Source organism: Taeniopygia guttata, chromosome 1 (genome assembly GCF_048771995.1).
Source record: "Taeniopygia guttata chromosome 1, bTaeGut7.mat, whole genome shotgun sequence".
NCBI classification, from domain to species: Eukaryota; Metazoa; Chordata; class Aves; order Passeriformes; family Estrildidae; genus Taeniopygia; species Taeniopygia guttata.
In genome coordinates this window covers 22,765,492-22,782,090 of record NC_133024.1, presented here as the reverse complement: position 1 = coordinate 22,782,090, position 16,599 = coordinate 22,765,492, and the positions used below count along the sequence as shown (strand labels likewise).

The 16,599-nt window shown below is 38.3% G+C and overlaps 1 protein-coding gene across 16 annotated transcripts in view; it reads left to right on the top strand.

Annotated features, from left to right (window-relative positions):
* ZBTB20 (zinc finger and BTB domain containing 20) overlaps nt 1–16,599 on the top strand; it is a 501,814-nt gene that overhangs the window by 155,195 nt on the left and 330,020 nt on the right. For all 16 annotated transcript variants that reach the window (XR_012054410.1, XR_012054412.1, XR_012054413.1 and 13 more), the window contains one exon: nt 6,478–6,553. The gene's annotated coding sequence lies outside the window, so the exon portion shown is untranslated. The remainder of the gene's footprint in view (nt 1–6,477; nt 6,554–16,599) is intronic.

Sequence of the window (16,599 nt, the reverse complement as noted above, 5' to 3'; positions counted from 1 at the left end):
GAAGAATTGTGACAACTTTTCTAAATATCTTACTGCTGAAAACATGTAGCTTTCACTCACTCAGTTTTGCTGTCTCAAGAAAGAGAGCATTAAAAGTTATTTTGGCCTTATTCTTGAAGGGGCACAAGTAAGCAGAGGCTGTGGTGTTGGGGATGCGTTCTCCACACGAGGAAAGAGAAATACAGGATATAGTTAACTTCGTGTCCTGCTGATACGGATGAGTTTATCCTGGTAATAGTCAACAGCTATGTTTAATTGCTCAACATAGCTAGACTTCCAAATAAAGGTTTATCACTTTGACCTTCTCTGCCATATATCCCATGAGATTTATGTGCGTTGCTCTGGGGATTTTCATCTAAGTACATTACTTTTCATCCAGGATCTTGCCCTTTCGCAGGTAATGGTCAGGCTGAATTTTTTTGGGGCGGATCTGTGAAGGAAATGGAGAGGTAGTATCCATTCCAATGTATACAGTGTCTCTGTGGGGATAGCTCAATGTCATTTCCTGTACCAGAAATCTGCAACAAAATGGCTTTAGCTGTGCAGGGCAGTGGAAACTCAAGAACTACAGCTAAAAGAGTACCCTGTTTCCAAAGAAGAATTTAAGGATGTCATATGTGATTACTCTAAACTTTAAAATTTTAATCATTAGTACTGATAGTCTCAGAAAATAGGGCAGATAATTGTCCCTTACCACAGTGACTGAAATACATTATTTTATTTTGCTTTCCAAGAGAGCCAGTTTCACAACTAGGCCGTACCAGTGCATAGTAACATGATGAATTCAAGCAAACACAGTGAAAACCTTCTATTTCTGAATTTGAAACAAAATTCTGTATTGGTTTTTAATAACTTTTACATTTTAACATACATTAAATACCGCATTGTTCTGGCTCTTGCACATCTCCATTATTTGGATCTTAAAATTTTGATACCTGTCATATTTGATTAATTTCTTTTTTATGAATCATCTCTTTTGGATGCTGTCAATATTTACATTCTTCTTCTCATCTTTAATGAATCTATGTAGTGATAATAATCCTAGCACCCTTTGCTCAGCATCGGAGTAGATTCTTCTTTCTATTCTTTTGTAATACCATTGATTAATAACTCATTGCTTCCTATCTGTCAGACACTTTTTATCCACCTTATTGTAATAGTATTCAAACCATAATTCTCTAGTGCCTCTATGAGCTTCCTGTGTGGTACTGTGTCAAAGGCCTTGCTAGAATCCAAACAAATTATATCCACCACATTTCCTTTATCCGCCCAGTTTGTCACCGCACTGAAATACCCATCACAATGAAACATTCATTGATGTAAGTTTCTCTGTTAAACCAGAATAAATGTGAAGGTTCTGCTGTGATTATGTGATAGAGCCTGCTTCTTAACAGGTATTATCATTTTATGCACTAAAGATAATATGAGCCATGGGAGATGATGCCATTCAGCAGGAGCAGTGAGGCTGTGAAGATCAAAGCATTATGAACCTTGAAAAGAAGTGGGAGAAGCTTATATGCTACAATAGCTTGTAAAGGGCATAAGTAAAGTCTTCAAGCTGTATTCCAAGAGATGCTCAGCGAATATCAGCTTCAGAGCTGCTTTACAAAAAAACTGTATCTTTAGAGAAAGAATTGTTTGGGCAAGGCCTCGTGAAAGCTGCATGCTGTCACTGTTCCTGTTCCTTGGGAACATAAACAGGATCTAGGGACAGCTTGTGCAAGAAAACAGTTGGAATAAGGAATATCATGGTTTTCAGCAGCCAGCTTGATTACCATCATCGCCCCTGCGTGGGAGGAAAGCTTCAAGAGGTATTTAGAAGGATGCTGGGTCCCACCTAACTATAACAGAACTACCCAATAAACTCTAAACACTGGGAGTCCAGGTCAGATCCTAAGTGCAGTTATAGAGATCGACTCTTCTGTGGGTTGAGTTTAGCTTCTCATGTGCTTTCACAGCTGGGCTTCTCAGGTGCTTGTTGCTTACTCTGTTAGCAGGAGGAATAAATGAGGGGGGTGGACTGTGCTGTTAAGGGATCCAACATGTTTAACAGGTTTGAGGGCCCTTGTGGTGAAATTGCATCTAGTACCTGTTTCCAAGTGACCATTAGGGTGGATTAGGCATTACAGCTTTTATACAGTTGATTGTCTCTAACTTTCTGAAACTGAGATTTCAAGGAGTCTTAGTCTTCGCCCAAAGGCAGGTTTTATCACACCTGAACAAAAATAGTTCAAATACTATTGGAGAATGTGGGGTGTGTGCGAATTGTAGCCAAAAATACACATTTTTCCTGATTAAAATGCTTTTCTAGCTGAAACAGCCATGACTTGGAAACTAAAATTTGTAATGGATATCATCTTCACTGGGAAAGTAAACTCTAAGGATGAATGCCATGAGGAACACAAAATCTCTATGGGCATTCATCTTTGCAGTGAACCAATAACAGATGGAGATTTTCCATTTTGACAAAGAAACCTTCTATCTCCTTTTGTCCATTCCTGCAGTGGGAGGAACCCTTGATCCCAGCACAATGCTGTAGGTTGTCCGCTGCTCCCATTCTGCCAAATTACAAAGCCCCCCAAGTTTCTCCAAACAGCAGCCCTGTAACTCTGGTTTGAGCCACAAATGGCTATGTGTTTGAAGGCAGAACTAGAAATAACCTAAATTCCAGCAGATTTTTGAAAGTGTACTAAAAGCTCCAATTCAAACTTATTGGGAGGATTTTTCAAGCACTGAAATTAACATTTTCTTTTTCTTTTTGTTTTTTTAATAATTCTGTCCACTTGGGACAAGAAACAGGTGACAAAAGTAAGGCTGTTTATTTATATACTGTTTATATATATACAGTAAAGTAATGCTATATCTGTGTTAATCAGATTTGCTGTTTTGTTTTACCAGTGAACTTGAACAGAGCATTGTGCTGTTGTGTCCATACTGGTTCCAATTTCAGAGTCTGTATATTTGTTGTTAGATGAGGTACCTGTACAATTAACTTCCTTTTTTAGTTTCTGTGACACAATTATTCTGGGCCATATCCTAAGTAATTAGTCAGAGTCTGAAGCTGGATTGAGGTCTCTTATCTGGCCCATGAGCATTTTTGAATATTCTCTTGAACATCAAGGGCTTGGTTTTTTGTTTGTGTGTGTCCATTTGTCTTCCGGTGTTCTTCCTTTCCCTGGTTGTTGAAGACAAGTTCCTTAATATTACCAAGGAGTTTTTTTTTCTTAAGGACATCAGTATTTTCTTTCATTTAATAGTTGCTTGTGGCAGTGGCTTCATCTTTGGTTTCCAGTTCAAGAAGTGAGCTTAAAAACGATCAATTGACTAAGGTTGTAATTTCTATATCTAGAAATTTCAAAAGATACCAAAACATGTTGTGCTATAGTCTCCTTTAGTCTTCCTGCTCCTTGTAACTAATCAGCTACATATGACTCTTAACTGACCTGCTCCAACTGACTTAAGGTACTCAAGGAAAATCAAAACCTTACAGACATGGAACTTCTTTATTATGAAGAATTTGCAGAAGGCAAACATCTTCTGAAATGTTTCCCAATAAAAAATTACACTTCTTTTCCTTCTCTTTAATTTTCTGGATTGAAGGAATCTGATTCTTATCAAAGTGAGGAATTAAAGCATAACCATGAGTCAGGCAAAGTAGGGTCAGGGACCTATGCAAGTCATGGAATATTGCTAATGAACTTCAGTCGTTGTAGAGTTGGTATCTTTCCTCTCACAGTTTTCACACTCTGTGTAAGTTTTATGGTAAGAAGGGACTGCAAGAAAGCAAAGTGAAACCTGTTTCTTTTCTGATATTTGTTTCTAAAGCCTTTACTAAGAGATAACAATTACTTTGTTAACACTTGACTCATGTGTTTCATTCCTGACCTGCCATACTCCTCATTCTTGCAATTCCAGCTCTTGGGCTCCTCTCAAGCAGAAGTTCACTGACTGTTCTTGAGCCATGTCTCTTTGTTTCCTCAAGGGGATTGGGGCAGCCCTTTCACTTAACAATCATGACCTCCTGGCCCACAAGTGTTAAGCATCCTCACCTGTGCACAGGAAGGCAAGCTCTTACAGAGGGCTTCTTCCAAGGCTCCATTTTTTTGTATTAGAACAATTGTGGTGTGTGCTAATTATGCCTTCCTTGAGGAGAGGGACCACTTTATCTGCAGGCACTATGTCCTTGGGCTAACTTAAAGAGTAATGCCAAATGTTGCATTCCCTCCTTTTCCTTTCCAATCAGAAGAACGTAGGCAAAGCACAAGAGACTTCAGGTTAAAACCACTAGGCAGATACACTGAAGAGCTGTTGTCAGGATTGTGCCCAGCATGGGAAGAAGGTGCTGTGCCTTTGTGCTTTGACAGGAGAGTGCCATGTGTTTCCTCATTCTCTACAAAAAAAAAAAAAAAAGAAAAAAAAAAAAATTGTAATTTTGGACAAAATTTACTGTGGTGAAATCCATGCACCAATTTATTCCTATTTAGGTCATTGGAATAGGGCTTCAGTGGTGCAGTCTCAATACTGGCTCTCTACACAGGGATACATTTCACCCTCAGTGAATGCTCTTTGTTTTCTCAGTTGAGGTCAGTTTTTCATTTCATTCATTAGAAGAAATAGCTTTGGATTTTAAATACTGCTGCCCCTCTCCTTCCCTGCCAGCAAACCAGCATTACAGTCCTGAAGATGTTAGAAAAGGGGTAAATTTGGAAGGGGAAGAAAATGAAAGAAATGGAAGTTCAGAGGCTGAAACTGTTATCCCATATGTGGCAGTTGTTCTGTTGCCTGCTGCTGATGGACTTACCAGTTTTTTGCCTGGATTTCTTCACTGTTTGTCTACCTTGTTCGATGTCAATCAGGAAAAAGGAGGAAAGCTGTTTGATATAAGGTTGTCTGAAGGAAGAGAGGAACACTTGTGGTTCCTACAGGAAAAATTTCATCTGGGCCAATAAAGGTTATCTTGTGGCAGCATCATCCTAGTGCCTCTATCAGGTGGCTCTTGTTTATTCAAATGCTCAAGAATTGTTTCTTCCTCTTCCTGTGCTGTCCCCTTCTGTGCTCTCTGCTTTGCCCCCTGCTCTTCAATATCTCTGATAAGCCTACAAATAAGTTTGTGAGCTCATTTTTGTTTGTGGTATTGGTGTGTGTATGAACATGTTTGTGTGACAGCATATTGTCTGGTGTGGTGCATTTTATTTTAAGCATCCATGAGGATGGATTGAAAAGCCTCATATAACACTGATGTCTGAGGAATTGGATTTTTACTTATGAGAGAACAAAGTAAAATTACACTTAGGAATTGCTCCCAGCCTGTGGTACGTTTAAAAACAGTATTAGATTTGCATCCGGGATTTATTTGACCATCTCTGCGAGTGTGCAGCTGGTGAGGAGAATAGCTTTGACTTTGAATGGGGTAAATTAGGCAAGTTCTGCTGTCACCTTTTAAAAATAAAATTTAATGAAGTTTTGATTTGTTCCCTTAATGAGTCATTGGTACATTGTATGTGTCTGTGTGTATTGCTGTATGGTTTGTTATTACGAGGCCAAATCCTGACAACTTATTGCAGAAGTGTTTTAATTTATTATTAATATTTTTTTGTTTTTTCTCATTTCTCCTGGTTTTGGAGCCTTTATAATTAGATATAATTAAAACCACAGGTTTTAAACTCCAGTCTAACATTTAAACTTATATTTATGGTACAACCCCTGGAGTTTTATTGTCATTCCAACTATTTCAACTGCGTTTTGAAAAAAAAATATTTTTTTGCATCTGTTCGAATGCTGTATCTGCATCTACCTCTTCTTAATCATCTGTTTTGCACAGGAACATGACATTTATTTTACATTATAAGAAACCATGCAGTTTTATAGATGAACTATTTCATACCCCTTAACAAAAGGTTGCAAGGGACTTTTTCCTTTGTACACTTTAAAACCAGCTTTTCTCTTTTTGAACTTGTCTTCCTCTGCTTCTCCATGCAGCAGTCTGAAAGTGCTGCATGCTGTAGAACGAATTTGTAAAAAATGTTGTTGGCTGGCATTATGTAAAACCATATTTTCCCTTTTGGTGCGTATGTTCTGGTCCTAGCAATGTCCTTGTTTTGCTGAAATTAACGTTTTTATCCTCACAGTCTTTGGTATGTGGTGGTGTTTTTCTGTCTTTTTTAATTGTGGGGTTTTTTTTTTTTAATTAGTATAAGGTTGATTGTTAAAATTAAGTGGCAGAAGGCTTCTTTCCAAATTATTCAGAGGTCTTTTGCTGAAGAAATATATTTTGCTACTCTCAATTGCCTTTTTCCCTTTTTCTTTCATTGCAAACTAGTCTGGGAAGAGCTTCTTTTAACAAAAAAAAAAAAAAAAAGGCTACGCTTGACTGATAATGCATTGCTTTGGATGGTGAAACATTATGAAAGTTTAATTTTTAATTAAATCTGAAATACCAATTATAACTGAAAGAGATTTTAACCTGTTTCTTTTCAGACTGCCTGAAGTTACATTGTAGATGCTGAAATCACTGCACCTTAAAAACAAAAAGATTAAGCCACACTGCATTCCTGTAAGTAAAAGCTTTTCCGGTACCTTTTGTCCGTATTTTTCCTCTGTATGCATCCAAAGTGTTAGCACAGTAGCTGGTCTTGGATAAAGGTCAGAGTCCCCTTGAATGGGATTTAGAAGTTCAAAGGATGTTTTATTTAAAAATTAAAAAGGAACTTACATCTTGCAGATCTTTAATTTCAGAGCACTGAACAGATCATTCTTCCCTGCTTTGTTTTGAATAGTATTAGGAATACTGTGCATCTCTGACTTACAGTTGCTGTTGCTTTGTCAGAGAGGATTTCTGGTGCAGATTGTGCAGAGATAACAGAAAGTAGCAGAAGATTCCTTTTAGCACAAAATACAGTTTTTTCTCTTCTCATGATGTCGTAACAAATTCTTCTCCTTTGTATGAGAAAAAAAAACAAACTTTCTGATGACATCACAGAGGACTTCAGCTGCTTTAGGATGCAGATGAAGGCAGAAATGCCTAATTCATCTCTGCTGTGACACAACAAAACAGTCAAAGTAACATCTACGTCTCAGCAAGAAAGGAGTCTTTTTATAAGAGCATAGTTATTCCATAAATGCAAGTCAGATTGCACATCACTCTGATCTACACTTATTTAGCATCTGTTTATTGAATGCATTTGGGTTAATAATTAAGATTTGGAACTTCAGTGACTGAACAACAGGCATGCAAAAGAGGATTGGAAAATATAGCAGATTCAGATACTCTTAATCAAATGAAATAATATATGAAAAAAATCCAGAAGCTTGTAGAAAGAAGGAAAAATATCGATTTCATTTGAATAGTACAAAGCTGTGGACTATTACAAAGCAAAGTCAGTTTGTTTTCTTGTTTAAGATCAAAATGTGCAGTCTGTAATGAAATCCAGAGCCTTCTTCCAAAGTGGCACTTTTGTACTTCAGTTTTAAAATATTTTAACTATTAGAGGGGATTTATCATGCCTCTACCACCACCCCCCCCACACACTCCTATTTTTTAATATATTTTAATGTTTTGTTGTAAATTAGCTGGAGGGTACAGTTACACTGTGGGCAGCTAAAGCCTTCCCCTCCAGCACACAGCGCCAAGCATGACTCAGACAGGCAGATTGTGCCATTCTGGCTCTACTCCACTGTGTTTTCACATTACTGGCAAGGGCCATGCCATTGTGTTGTTTAAATATTGTGTATTAACTACAGGCTGTGGCCAGTGAATGGTATTTAACATGTTCTGCTCTTCACTGCTGAATGTGAGCAGCTTCCCTGGCCACCAGAGGTTAACCTTGCAATTACACTGGTGGGCTAAGTTGAAAACAGACATGGATTTGCTGGGTCCAGCAGCAATTTAAAGGGAGGTGTTCAGGGAAAAATGGGGGAGCTCTTCTGAATCTGTGAGTACCAAATTTCATGCTTGTCTTGCAATTTAGTGTGAACAACCAGGAAAATTTTTGTTGGAAAGCAGGAGTAATTCTTTTTCCAAAATGCAGCAGCAGTGTAAGAGTGAGTTAAGGCAAGTTTTTGAATCCTTAGGATCCAGATGGTCACTAAGTCCTGCATGGAGAGCCCAAGACAAAATAAGAGTAGCAATTGGTGCTGGCTGGGATGAGCTTTTTTTAGTTATATGAGACTCTAAATTTTGAAGGGAAAATAAATACACAAGTGTAAAACTCGCATTCAGGAAATATTTTTGGTTTCATTTTTTTATTAAGAGTGTCAAGTGCATTCACAGAGAGATGTTGAGCAGCTTTCTCAAGATCCAAGTAAATCAGTGGTCAAACTGGGAATGGAGTGTGGGATCATGACTCCTAAGACTGTTCTGCCTAGGTCTTCTTTCCTTTCCATGAAGTAAAGGGCTGTATTTTTAATGCTTGAGTTTCTTGTACTAATAGCTAAAAAAAAAAACACAAAAAAAACAAACAAAAGAAACTACAAGTGCAACAACAACAAAAAAATCACAAACAACCCCACTTTTAAACTTGTAGCTGCACTTGAGTTCTGTAGCCTTGGTATAGCCTGTCTCTGGAATACAGAAGAACAAGGTGAGGAAAGTTTTACATAAGCAAATATATCCTGTAAAATGAAAATGTGGTTCTTGTTATACCTCTTGTTCATGTAAGTAGTTGCTTGATACAATAAAAATAGTGGCACTTTTTATTAAGGAAATTATGCTTTAAGGATTTCTTTTTGTTTCCTGTATGTTTGCTGTAATCAGATGTTTCTAATTGCAAGAACCTTTAAAAAGGTGAACTTGCCATTTGGGCTTTCATGTATTAACCCAAAAACAGCAAGGAGAAAAGGCAAGCTATATCCTGGTAGTTTTGTAATTTATTTCTTTAATTAAAGAAATTTTATTATTTTGTCTAATAAAAAATACTTGGTACATGGCATTAGAAGAAACATTAAGATACACTGTCTGAACATCTGTCAGACAGTTGCATGAAAAACTCCACTTGCTGAATGTGGTACAGATATTCTCCTAATTCAAAAGGTCTGTGGGTTGGATTCTTGCTGTGTTGGGTTCTCTGAACTAAAGTCATATGGGTTGATAGGGAAGCAGATCTTTTGAGGTCAATGGGACTACTCAAATATTAACTTTAAGGATGTGGTTCAGTACTTTGCTGTTTGCAGCTAACTCCAAATAGGACTAAGTCAAGCATGAGGAGGTACTTCTGCTCACACTCAGTGTCTGCATGATTTTGGAATAAGACAATGACAGCATACATATTGTGTGTGAAAGAAAAATATGTACTTTCAAAGCAATAGTTTTAGTTACGTTGCCATGGGCTGAGGGCAATAATGTTATTTTTGTTTAAAAAAGAGGTTGGTTTGTCAAGGTTTCAGCTTTACACAGCCTGATCTGATCAGTGACCAAGAGATCCAGTGTTCTAATATTTATGGATACTGAGTGGATACTGATATTCATTATGGATAATGAGTGGCATTGGACAAGTTATTTAACCTCACTGTGCCTTGTTCAGCAGATCACTCTTTCAGTCTGGTTCAAACTAATACAGCTCTATGAACATTACTGAATTTGTGAATTTGTGTTTGCAGAGCTCTTAGGGGATAAATAGTAACCATTGTTATTATAAATAAGTATGTTGTGTAGACAAATAATGAAGAATGGCGATACAGTCACTCTCGGGGGTGATCTTTCACAACTTGCTTGTGCCTTTGTTTAATCCCATCACTCTAAAGTAGCAAGGCCTACTCCATTTACAGAAGTATTTCTCATGTCACTCTCTCCACTTCTGAGTATTTTATTGTTCGTGTTCTTCCTCTGTTTCTTTACTACTTTCCTCCATGCTGAGTTAACCTTGCATATCATACTTTATTCCTTTTTTTTTTTTTTCCTGCATTATACAGCAGAGGCATTTGTGTAACCTCCAAATTACAGAGAGCAAATTCATTTTGTCTAGTGATTGTTTGCTGATGATGTATGAAACAGACAGAAGACAGTTTGAATTTTCATAAGTTCAATTGAGCTTGCAGGCATAAGGAAGGGAAGAGGCAGAGCCCAAGCCAATGTGACACAGTAAGCTGCATCCCAGAGTGCAGGCTGCATGTGTAACGTCAGGATGTCAGGGCTGAGGAGGCCTTCGTCCATCACAGCTCTGCTTTTAGAAGAAGGAAGAGTTTTGAAGCAACAAACAAGCACTACATGCAATACCATGTTCTTTACAGTGCAAGAATCCTCATGATTCTTGATGGATCTGACCTTTCCTCCTATAACTTGCTGTTTTAGCTGTAATTTCAGGTGGGCTAAGATGGGCTTTGAGTCCATTCCCAGTTCCTGGTCCTCTGACAGAATGCAGGTTCTCCAGAGTTTAAGCCTTTTTTCTTTTTTTTTTTTTTTTTTTTTGATGCAAATATTGGCTTGTAGAAGCTGTGCTGCAAATGTGAAATGAGTATGGAAGTGTGCTTGCTTTGAACAAAGATCAATGTCTTGGGGCCCACTTCCCTGAGGAATAGCATTAGCACTAACAAAGAGAATTAATTTTGCCTTTTCCCCTTCCTTTACCAAGGCATTAATCCAGAAACTCATGGGGATAAATTCTGCCCTGATTTCTACCTATGAAACCCCAGTGGAAATGTGGAGAGGTCAAAAATGTTTGTCAAGGCAGAAATTGTCCTAGAGTTAAAATTGTGGAGAAAGCAGAAATGGTTGATTGTTACCTGGCCCAGGGGCAAGAGGATATGTAGGAGCCCTACCTGGCATTACATTCTTCTGAAAGTGTTGCTTTTCTTGTACCTTAAGGAGAATATACTAAAAAAAAAAAAATCATCTAGTGAGTGAAAATTTATAATCAAGAGCACAGTGATTAATTGTTCTTCATGTCCACTGGGAGAAAGACCTAAAGAAATCAGTTCAATGAGCAGTGAAAATGACCAAGTTAGATATTAGGAGCCGTGTTCTGACTGTATGGGTTGCAAAGTGCTGGAACACACAACCTATAGGTACTATGGAAGCAGGGGAGGTTTCTTTTTTAAGGATTGGTTTGGAAAGTCACCTCTCAGAGTGTGCTGAAACTTCCCGTAAGACAGAGGACCAAACTGGATGGGTTCTGCTACTCCCCAACATTTATCTGATTCAGTGTACCGTTTGGGAATGTTGGTATGTGGCAAGTACATTCCTGATTAATAAAGCCTAATGTACCCAAACGATCTCCAGGGTGCTCATTTTTCCATCCTCTCATAACTGGAAAGCACTCTGTGTCTTCAAAGATTTTGTTGGGCTGCCAGCATTTTACTTTGGCCCTTCTTTTTTTAGAGAAGGATGGAGGAGGGAGTTGTATAGATACAGAAACACATTTTCAGTCTTGGTGAATCTGCAGGGGTTTCTTTCCAGTCAGTGCACAAATACTGATTTGTCTCAGTTACTGGTTTTTAAAATTTGGATTAATGGAGACATTCCAGGTATTGTCTGATACAAGCTCCTCTGCTAAAGAACATGGAGACAGTTGAAAGTTGCAAATAGGATTGATGATCAGAGCAAATATGTAATGAGGCTGGAGTAAAGCCTGCTACAAAAAGGTAAATGTCTCAGGAGATTAGGAGCTTTGTAATTGTCTCTCTTTTCTTATGATTGCCTCTGTTTTCTGAATTTTCATGCAAACATACTAGAATGATGTTTTCACTTCATGAAACTGCAAATCTCAAAATGCAGTTGGCCAAGAACTAAGAAAATTTTCTTAGTTCTCGGGTTGGTTTTCATCAGTCTCATTCACAACTTAGCACAGAAAAGGAGTTGGGAATTATTTTTTATTAAATCTCTCGTGGTTTTTTTTTTGTTTTCTTACAAATGTTTAAGGGTTTTTTTGGGAGGTGGAGGGGTTGTGTGGGGCTTTGTGTGTTGTAGGTCTGCAGGTTAAGAACATCAGCTGTAATGTACAAATGGGTAGAAACATGACATTTTTCATAGATGGAAGCTTGTGTTTTTGCAGAATAGTGGCCACAATAGATGAGGATAGGAAAATGGCTCTCTGGTGTGTGGTTGTTTTAGTATATAAAGGAGTATGGGCAATGATTCACTCATGTTAAAAAGGCATGGGAATATAAGCATTGATTCCCTGTGTAGCACTGCTGTAGCAAGTTGCAGTAAAACATTTCAGCACCTGAAGATGTTATGGTGAAAGTGGAAAAATCTTTCACTCCATTTATCAAGGCATTTGCTACTCTACTTCAAGTAAAATAAAGATTAAATATTGTTGAGCAAGGAAGGTTATCTCAGACCAGAGATATCATTAGATAAACTATGAAAGGAAAAAAAGCAACACAGACCTGGCCTTTTCCAAAGTACTCCTATTTTGGTCTATCTGAAATGAAATTGTTTAGCTAAACCAGTGTATAATGGGAGGGCCTCCAGTGAAAGGCATTGTGGTTACTCCATATTTACATCAGTGTCTCTGAGGACACTCTCGCTGAATCATTTCAAATTCCAGAGACTGATGTAGGGCAGTCTCATGAATGTCAGTTACCCAAATTTTCTGGTCTGTTTTCTTCACTAGGCTAAATGGTCTAGCTCTGAATTTTACTATAGAGAATATCATTCTTACTGCACTCTTTCCTGCCATTGCCTCAAAGTATCTAGATAATAGATTAGGAAGAGATTTTAATCTGTTGTGCCAAAATAGGTCTGTTGTTTTTAACAGTTTCCACTGGCATAAAAGAGATCAGAATATTTCTTTTATTTGTTTATTTTTAAATAATAACCAAAAAGAAGTATTTGACTGTGCAAAATGTTTTGTTGTCAGCAATAACTGAAGGCATCTCTGAGTCAAAACCTGCATTAACAATTTTTTGAACCTGTTGCTTTCTTTGGCAGATTTTTTTCATCATATTTCCTTAGAAATTTCATTCTAGTTCGTGCAGTGTTCTTATTGAAATTTTGAATAAATAAAATCTTTTGTAGAATGGAAGAGTGTTACCTCATTTCTTCCAAGATTTGCAGCAAGTAATCAAGAATCATACCAGTCTGCTGGTGACTCTTATCGGTTTTTCAAGAAATAAGGTGTATGTTTCTCAACAGCAATGATAGCAGTTGTGCACCAGATCACTGCATGTCCTCTCTGAATACAAACCAGATTAGATCATGATCATGCAACCCCAGTTCTTTTAGGTGGGGTATAGTGGCACAGTTCCTATGTATCGAGTTTGTAAGATCAGACCATCAATGGAAAAATCGGAGTCAGAGACAGATGAATTCGCCCTTCTTCCCAGTTCCCTTTTCCACTCATTTAGGGTTTCAAGTGAAGAGGATAATCTGTTTTGTCATGTCTGTTGCCCTGTTTTAATATACGACTAACCTTCTTATGTCTGAGTGGCTGTCACTTCCCCAGGACAAGTGATACTGGATTCCTGAAGCAAACAGCTCTAAAATGATCATCCTTTGGGGGGTGAATTTAGTGACTTACTGACAGCTTTAGCCTGCATGTTGTTAGCAACCAGAGGGAAATTCCAGCAGTCATGGCATCACAAAAACCTGAGGAATGCCGAGAGAGGATGCTGAGGGGTCAGGAACCAGGTGACCAGGAAGGTATAGAACTAAATCAGTCTATCAACTCAACTGGAAGTATAACATGTTTAGAAGTGAAAAATCCCTGAGTCAATGGGCAAGCTTGCTATAGGTAGTGATGCACCTGAATATAAAAGGTTTGATTCCTCATAACTCTTTCCATCCTGCAGGAAGAAAATGATTATTCCTTTTACTTTTGCCAGGGCTTCAGTGCTGTTTAATTTGTCTTGGTGCCTTTTGGCCATGTGACATTGCACCACAAATGATCCCATTTAGGTTTTCTTCCTGTGCCAGAAATTGGCATATTACAACTTCTTAGCTTCTTTTTGTGTGTGTGTGTGTGTGTGTGTGTGTGGCTTAGAAAATACTGCTCTTTTAAGGCTACATCTGCCCTTCCTCTGATCATGCTTACAGTTCAAGAACACATTTATCATGGCAAACTCTTTGTCTCTTAAACAGTCTTTATTATTCTGTGTGTTCTTGTGCCTGTGTGCTGATAGTCATGGCTCCAGAATGGAGCTGGCACTGAAGAGAACATTCAGATATTAGTACAGCTCTAGATATCTAGCAAAGAATTGAACCGAAGCTTTGCATTCATATAGTCCCTGGACTTCTGTGATTCTGAAAACATCATTCTCTTCTCATATGTAAGTCTCAGACTACTGCAAAGATTTGGAAATAGGTGGTGAGAGGACAGTGTGCTGCCAGGTCCAAAGCTAGATGCAGTAACATTTAGGTGCAGGACACCAAGTGGAATTCAAACCCCAGAGTTAGGGGCTTTGTCCAGTACTTGGGATGTATTAAGGGCACAGGGAAGCATCTTGTTGGATTGTGTTCAGCCTAGAGGCAACCAGAGGGAAGCTCTAGAGACTAAGGACTTGGTGATTCTTCCATTGATGGGATTTCTTACCAGCAAGATATTTTTCCTTACTGCAAATCAGTTGTGTCCTAGGGAATTCCAAATGTGCTAGGTTCATTTTACTTTTTAATTAATGTGCTTTCTGTCCCATTATAGAATTTGCCTTTCATCAACATGAGATAGCCAGAATTTTCCTGTGCCTTAGAATGGTGGAAAACAATTCTAATGCCCCTGCACTGTCAGACTGTCAGTGGCACAGTTTTCTATGTGATTGTCTTCATTATGACTTAATTACATTTAAAAGCATTTAATTTCTAGAAATCTCTCACACTGTCTCTGTCATAATGTTTAGAATGTATCCATACCATATAGTAGATATTCTTTAAGCTCCTTATGCTTTTATTTCTTGTAAAAGAAATAGACTATAGAACAAAACAGAATTTCTTTATTTAATGCTGAACTAATTCTCAAAGCTGTGTTGTGATTAATCATGTGTGCACTAGTGGAAGTTTGGAAGGGGTAGTAGGCTTTTCTCCCTTTTTCTTTGCCTACATGGTTGGAAGCCTGAATATCCATGTTATGAAACAAGTCTCATTTCTACTGCTGCCAGTAGTTGGTCCCACTGCCTGAATGGGATAGGACATCATAATTCCCCTCTGCTGCTTCCTAGAGCTGGCAGGTCAGGGCTGTGGAACGGGGAGGAATTCAGGGCTGCAGGATAGCAATGTGACAAAGCCAGTGTTCTTTGCAGTGCCCAGAGAGGTTCTGCAAGCATAAGTATCACCTGTGATCCCTGCCAGGTCTCTGCAGACCATTTCTGGATGAAGGGCTGCCATTTTCTGATCACTTCTTTTATAGATAGAGAAATCCTGGCCCAAAAAAAAAAGTCCTTGGAATTCTTACTCTTTCTTTTCAGTGATGACAGGAACCATTGCAAACATGTATGCTTGAGCTGGGCCTTTACATAGGTTGGGTTATGGTCTGTCTGATGCATTTATGTATTCATCTTTTCTCCCCTCTCCAAAAGTCCTGCCCCAGGTAGACACCAACTTCTCTGGCTGCTGTCCTGCTGGAAATGCAGGACTTTCCTGAACTGATGGAGAGGAAAATGTTTTACCTTTTGGTAAAAATAGTGGGAAAATAAATACATCCTGCTTACTTTAGAGAGCCTTTTTTTTTTTTTCTTGAAACAACTAGATTTATCCTGTTTAATACCAAAGTGACATAAAATTTGTCACATGCATGTTTGTGCCCAGTAGTGGTTAAATGAAGGTTTATTTTGGATTTATTCCTATTTTCAGGTGGTTTGGAGTTCTTTTTGTGAAAGGTTACAAGACTATATTTGTTAGATATTATTCCCTTTCCCCCACTTTATCTAGGTCAATTTTAATACTAACTTACAAAACAGTTCTTCAGTTTGTGGAATTGATGAGGAACTGGCAAGTTTCATATACAGTTCAGACAAATCTATGCTTTGTTGAACTGGGGCTGGGCTCTTGCTTGCCCTGAATCCAGATGTAAAAGTCCCAGTCTCTGTCCCAGTTTGGCTTTTTTATTCCTCTGCATCACTGAAATGCAAGTGGAAACTCCTGTGCTGATCTTTCTCAGTGTTGAGAGCTTTCAGAACCCAGACTGCATTTGTCCTGTTCTTTAGATATAGAAAGAGATAATGGAGCCTGTTCTGCACTTTTGAAATCTCAATCTTCTCACTTGAAGCTACATCAAATATTCTGTGTATTTGCAAGTGTAGCACTAATTCATGTGGCTAAATGGATAGCAGTGGGGGTGGTACTGTTGCCCTTTAAATAGGGACTCCATTTACTTTCATGGGATTTTCACCAGTTTCAGTGCTTGGAAGGTCAGGTTTTGTTTTCTTTCACTATTTTGCCAATATAGCACTGTTGTTATAATTCCTCCCCAGCTCACTCTTAATGGCCATGTCATTAGGACTTTTAAGTTCTAGTAAGACATTATTGGTATGGAGAACAAGAAATAGTTAGAAACTTAAGAAATCCTAATGCGAATCTTACCAAACACAAATTACAGAAAAGGCACCACATATAATGGCATATAGTGGCTGCTCAGTCCAAATAAAAATGTGCTCTCCTCTGCCCAGTAGACCTAGACCAGGAGAGATTAAAAGAAATTGTGTCCCCTCTTCTCCCAGCTCTCCCCAGTTCATAAC